Raw genomic sequence first — 5,960 nt, 5'->3', positions numbered from 1 at the left:
TGTCACTATGGGGTATTGTGTGTAGATTGATGAGGGAAAAAAAGATTTAATACATTTTAGAATAAGGCTGTAATGTAACAAAATTTGGAAAAGGTCAAGGGGTCTGAATACTTTCCGAATGCACTCTTTATTGGCAAAAATAAGGGGTACATAAAAATAAAATGTTTCCTATTCTTCCTTATACATCTCAGATATAGGACAAACACTTCAGACCAAACTTCCAATAGATGTATTGGGGGGACTATCGGTTCTTCCATGTAGTGAATTTGCTATTCAATGCATTTGTATGGGCTATTAGCAGTAAAGCCAAATAAAATAGTTGATCAAATAGTTTTGTATATATTTTTTTAAACTTCAAGGGGTCTTAAAATTACAAATCAAATAGCTAAATTATCCTTGGTATGACCTTCTTAAAACAATTCCATATAGCTTAGTCGAACCCTATTCTGAGCCGACTTCGCATTCGCCATCCGCTCAAGAGGGGCATTTGGTTCACACCCGGGAAGCAGCCCAATTAGAAAACGAATGAAATCCCTTTCAACCGATGTAAACTCCTCCTACTCCTCCTACCCTCCTCCTACCCTACCCTCCTATGTACCGGCCAGGTGAGCTAAAACAACATTCTCAGTGGAACAGAATGAGAAATGGAGGAGCCACACCTATGCAGAGGAACAACATGTCAGTAACTTGTGAGCAGGTAAAGAGCTGCATTTCCAGGCTCGCCCAGGGCGTCAAAATCACCTAAACCGTTGTGGAAAACCACATCAGTTGCTCTTAAAAAGTCTCTAAATTAGGTTGAAAGTATTAACACAGATAGCACAACATATCCATGTGTATCATGGTATCCAATGACTTTGTTATGCCTGTATAAGTGGTATTATAAGAATAGTCTAACCAACATTTCTGTCAAATTAAATCTAACCAATATATTGTTGTACACAATAGATGGTTTAAAGGAGAAGCGATCCCTCTAAAGTGTTGTTTTATTGACAACTTAAAAAGTGCCTTTGCCTCCACGTCTTTTTCTAAAGTGAAAGTTGGTTATAACTAGTATAACTAGCTACTAGTCTAAAGCCCATGCCTCTGTTTATTTTTCAGTCATGAGCCTTTAATGAAATATGACGCACACAGCACATTGCCCACAGTAATTTTCCAGTGAAGTATACTGTCCTCTCAAGCTCTTCCGTGTTATCAGATGTGACAATGTAGCATAAACACGGAAGCTGGGAGAAACCGACCCCCTGTGGAAAGGTGAGACTCTCAGGTACATGTCAGTTGTTTTTCTCTAGGACGCCAACAGGTCTCACAAGACTTGTCTGAAGGTCCCCCGGTACCAGTTGAAAAAAAATAATGGAGGTACAGTATATATTTAGACTGTTAAGTGTAAAAAAAATAAGGGGTCAAATACATGTAAAAAAAATAATACAACATGTTTCCTGTTCTTTCTTATATCTCTCAGATATAGGACTGACACTTCAGAACAAACTTCCTGTAGATTTATTGGAGGGGAATGTAGTGAATCTGTTATTCAATGCATTTGTATGGGCTAATAGCAGTAAGGCCAAAAATTATTTGATAACATTTTTATTTTGTATTTAAAAATATATATTTCAAGCGGTCTTGAAATTCAAAATCAAATAGCTAATTGATCCTTGTTATGACCCCCTTAAAACAATTCCATATAGCTTAGTACAACCTTGTTCTGAGTCGACTTCGCCAAGCACTCAAGAGTGGCATTTGGTTCACACCCGCGAAGCAGCCCAATTACAAAAGAAATGCAATCAGTTTCAATTTGGAAAAACTCCTCCTCCATCGTGTACCGGCCAGGTGAGCTAAAACAACATTCTCAGTGGAACAGAATGAGAAATGAAGGAGCCACACCCATGCAGAGGAACAACATGTCAACAACATGTGAGCAGGCAAAGAGCTTGAGTTGCAGGCTGCCCAGGGCATCAACATCGACTAAACCGTTCTGGCAAGCTACATCAGTTGCACTTAAAAAGTCTCTAACTTAGGTTGAAAGTATTAACACAGATAGCACAACATGTCCATGCGTATCCAATGACTTTGTTATACTGGTATAAATGGTATTATAAGAATAGTCTAACCAACATTTCTGTCAAATGAAATCAAATTCATATATTGTTGTACACAATAGATGGTTTAAAGGAGAAGTGAGCTGCAACAGTCCCCCAAAATGTTTGTTTTATTGACAACTTAAAAACTGTCTTTCCCTCCACGTCCTTTTCTAAAGTCTAAGAGAAAAAGGGTTACATTTAGCTACGTAGTCTAAAGCCCACGCCTCAGTCATGAACCTATAATGAAGTATGACGCACCAGCCCAACCTCACATTCAATTCGCGCATATATGTACATAATATATTTCAGCATATTTCGTGCGTTTTTGTGCATTTTTGTGTGGTTCAATTCGTTCGAAAAGACACGAATTTAACCAGTAGGCGACACATGAGCCTTTGCAACAACCATAGACGCGTTAGCCTGTGTTTCATTTATTTAATTTACGTTATGAATATATATATATATTTTGTCTTTATTTAATCCATATTAAAACATTGTGGTTGTATGCCTATATGTACTGTTTTCGATTTTTCTGAAAATACTTTTCAGTATAGAATGAATGTAATCAATGCACGATGGCTAATGGAGTTTTATTCGGTTCTAGTTCCATGTATTTCTTACAAAAACAAACGTGTAAACCATTTTCATTGATCAGAATGTAACTGAAAATACAATAGCAACCTTGCCATTGTCCATCAATACCAAAACATTTTTTTTGTTTGTTTAACATTTGGGGAAACGTATGCAGTCATTGTAGTCTTAAATTTTGTTGGCCAACCAAAATTACCAAAACGTTAAGCCGTAATAAGGCTAGGGTGGCTGAGTGTAAATACATGGCTCTAAGTGTAAGCACCTTTCACTATAAACTTTCTTGTGTTCAAAATACAGTCAGTGTGAAATAGCTAGAAAGCTTTCGTATTTCCACTTGGCTGCACCTCCGGTTATGAGAACGATAAATCAAGTGCAATACCTGCGTTGACCTGTGAGAGCAGCAAAACACCGGAAAGCTTCTAAGCCTACCGGAAAGTTACAAGAAGAACAAGAATGGTGACCTCATCCAGTCATGTGACATTTGTTGTTTATAGATTTTTCGCCCACACCAGATGTCTAGACCCTGGTCAGATAACAGGTAGGTCGGGATTACCATATCTAAGGATCAACAGGAAAGATGCCCATTAAATGTTATACCTATTATTGAAAAAAACTAAAAGAAGTTGAACCATTGGTTGCAGAGGGATTAACCTTGAAAGGTTGAGTATTGCTTTCTAAAGCTGAAGGTATCTCCAGACCTACATATGCAGCCCAGTCTCTATACCTTGACAACAAAATAGCTAAAGCGGTTGACCAGGTGCTTTTCAAATTCATCTGGAAAAATCGTACACATTATATTAGAAAATCTGTCATTATGAACTCATATGAATATGGTGGACTCAATTTTTTGGATTTTCCTACTTTGAATAATACTTTTAAGATAAATTGGGCCCAAACATTTTTTAAAGAATCCTACTTCAATTTGGAATTTCATCCCTCGTTACATCTTCTCCCGTTTTGGTGGCCTCAATTTTATGTTACTTTGTAACTATAACATTGATAAGATTCCTGCAAAATGATCTGCTTTTCGCAGATAATTATTCTTAGCTTGGTGGTTAATATATAAACATAATTTTTCCCCGCGTAGGTATTTCATTTGGAACAATAAGGACATTTTGTATAGAAACTATTCTTTATTTTTTAAGAACTGGTTCAATAATCATATCTTGCTGGTGAGTCAACTTTTTAATGCAGAAGGATTGTTACTCAATTATGAGGAATTTTTATCTCGTTACAATATCCCTGTAACAACTAGAGAGTTCGCCATAGTCTTTGATGCTATTCCATCTGGAACTCTCATGTTGTTTAGAGGTGTAGCCAGACCTCACCTTCTTGACCTGCCCTCCTTAATCCAGTTGACTCTCCAATAGGGAAAATATGTTTCTCCTTGCTCCCTCAGAACAATAGGTCTATATGTGCTTTATTTCAAAGGGATATTGTATCCATTCCTTATGTCACAAGTTACTGGAATACATTGGTCACTAATATCTGTTGGGAAAATCATTCTCACGTATTATTTTAACCACCTATACATTAGGCTATATATTCCTAATTTTCCTCTTTGCATCTTCCAAGAAATACACATTGCCACTATCTGTATTCATCTTGTGACTTCTCCTTGGAAGAAGGAGAGAGGGACCCTAGGAGGGACGTAAAGGAGTTGATGAAATCCTGTTCAGACAATCAGGTGAGAGGAGGTCCTAACTAGTCAATGATCTAAATTGATCGAAACCTTTGGACACTGTAGCCTTTAAGGACTGGAGTTGCACACGTCATAGAACAACATGAAAAAGAAAGTGACAGACTAATAGTGCATTGTTGGTAAATGGTGACAGACTGACTGATCTGCAAGTAATAATAAATATGTATTTGTTATGCAAAGTGATTTGTAGATCAGTCAGTCTGCGTGTGGAGGAGGATGAAGACCTTTAGTGACGTGCAGGACATAGTAAAACACACACGCAATCAATGACATGCAGCTTTTGTCATAGACGGGAGGTTACAATGTGAAGGAATGTGCTATGATTGGAAATGGTCTCTTAATGTTTCTTTTGAGATGGTATGGCCTCTAAGGACCCCCAAGACCAACTGGATGAGGCTATTAAAAAGGCAGAACGCCTTGCTGAGGAGCTCAACCAAGAGAAGGACCCACAAGCCCAACTGGACGAGGCCATTAACGAGTCAAAAAGGCTGGCTGAGGAGCTCAACCCAGAAAGGGTAATGTAACATTACCGGTAATGTAACCCCTATAGCTCCCATACGTGCACAAATATTCCCAACACAACCCCAGCACCACAGCCTTATGATTTATCAATGCTTTTTGTTTGTCAAAGTAGACCCCACATGGCACAAATGTGAATTTAAACGTAGACTCCGTGATATGACCTGAACACGGGCATCAATGATATTGCCCATTGAGCATGAGGCACGACGGTACACTTGTTAGCATCCTTGTGAACTTCTACACATGTTAGCAGTGTGAGTGAGCCAGAACGTGGGTCTACTGCAGGTGCCTTTCCTCAGCTGACAAATCACTTCACCTTATGCGAGAAAAAAAATTATTGCTTGTGCTCCATATGTGCACAAGCAAGCCATGCTTGAGGGAGACTTTTATTAGTGGACCAGCCAGGATAATTGAAATGCACTTTTTAGGAAAAGAAAAAGAAAAAGGCAAACAAGCCTCCAGGGATTAGGTTCAGATGGAGACAGAGGGATGAGAGAGGACAGATTGTTCCGGACAGGCAATATTAACCAGGTGAAATTGTGTCGTTTCTCTTGCGTTCATTGCACGCAGAGTCAGGGTATATGCAACAGTTTGGGCCGCCTGGCTCTTTGCAAACTAATTTGCCAGAATTGTACGTAATTATGACATAACATTGAAGGTTGTGCAATGTAACAGGAATATTTAGACTCATGGATGCCACCCGTTAGATAAAATACGGAACGGAATAAACGTTTTGTTTTCGAGGTGATAGTTTCCGGATTAGTCAAAGGTATATGGTTTAGAGAGAAATAGTCGACGCGTTATAATTCCTGTAATGCGGCTGAACTTGAAAGGGGTTCCTTCGTTATTTTACCGTTCATGTCTTCCATAGAGAATGTCTTGATCTACTTCAAATAAGGTCTGTGTTTCGCGGAGGAGCAGACTGACAGGGGACCATGCAGACAAGCTCTGATTTCTGCACTACAACCTAAAACTTAACTGGGAATATTGAAGACCCATGAAATCTGGTGGTTCGTTTTAACATATGTTCTCATGTTATTTGAGACTAAATTGATTTTATTTATGTA

General features: G+C 38.5%; 1 long non-coding RNA gene across 1 annotated transcript; it reads left to right on the top strand.

The window, feature by feature from the left end:
- The first annotated feature begins 3,161 nt into the window (after positions 1-3,161).
- LOC120043496 lies at positions 3,162-4,887 on the top strand. Its single transcript, XR_005476460.1, has 3 exons — positions 3,162-3,207; positions 4,245-4,356; positions 4,726-4,887. It is a non-coding gene; the product is annotated as an uncharacterized LOC120043496 (long non-coding RNA).
- The last annotated feature ends 1,073 nt before the right edge of the window (positions 4,888-5,960 follow it).

Source organism: Salvelinus namaycush, unplaced genomic scaffold (genome assembly GCF_016432855.1).
Source record: "Salvelinus namaycush isolate Seneca unplaced genomic scaffold, SaNama_1.0 Scaffold94, whole genome shotgun sequence".
Lineage (NCBI taxonomy): Eukaryota > Metazoa > Chordata > Actinopteri > Salmoniformes > Salmonidae > Salvelinus > Salvelinus namaycush.
Note: the sequence above shows the minus strand (reverse complement) of the source record. Positions and strands in the feature narration are given on the sequence as shown.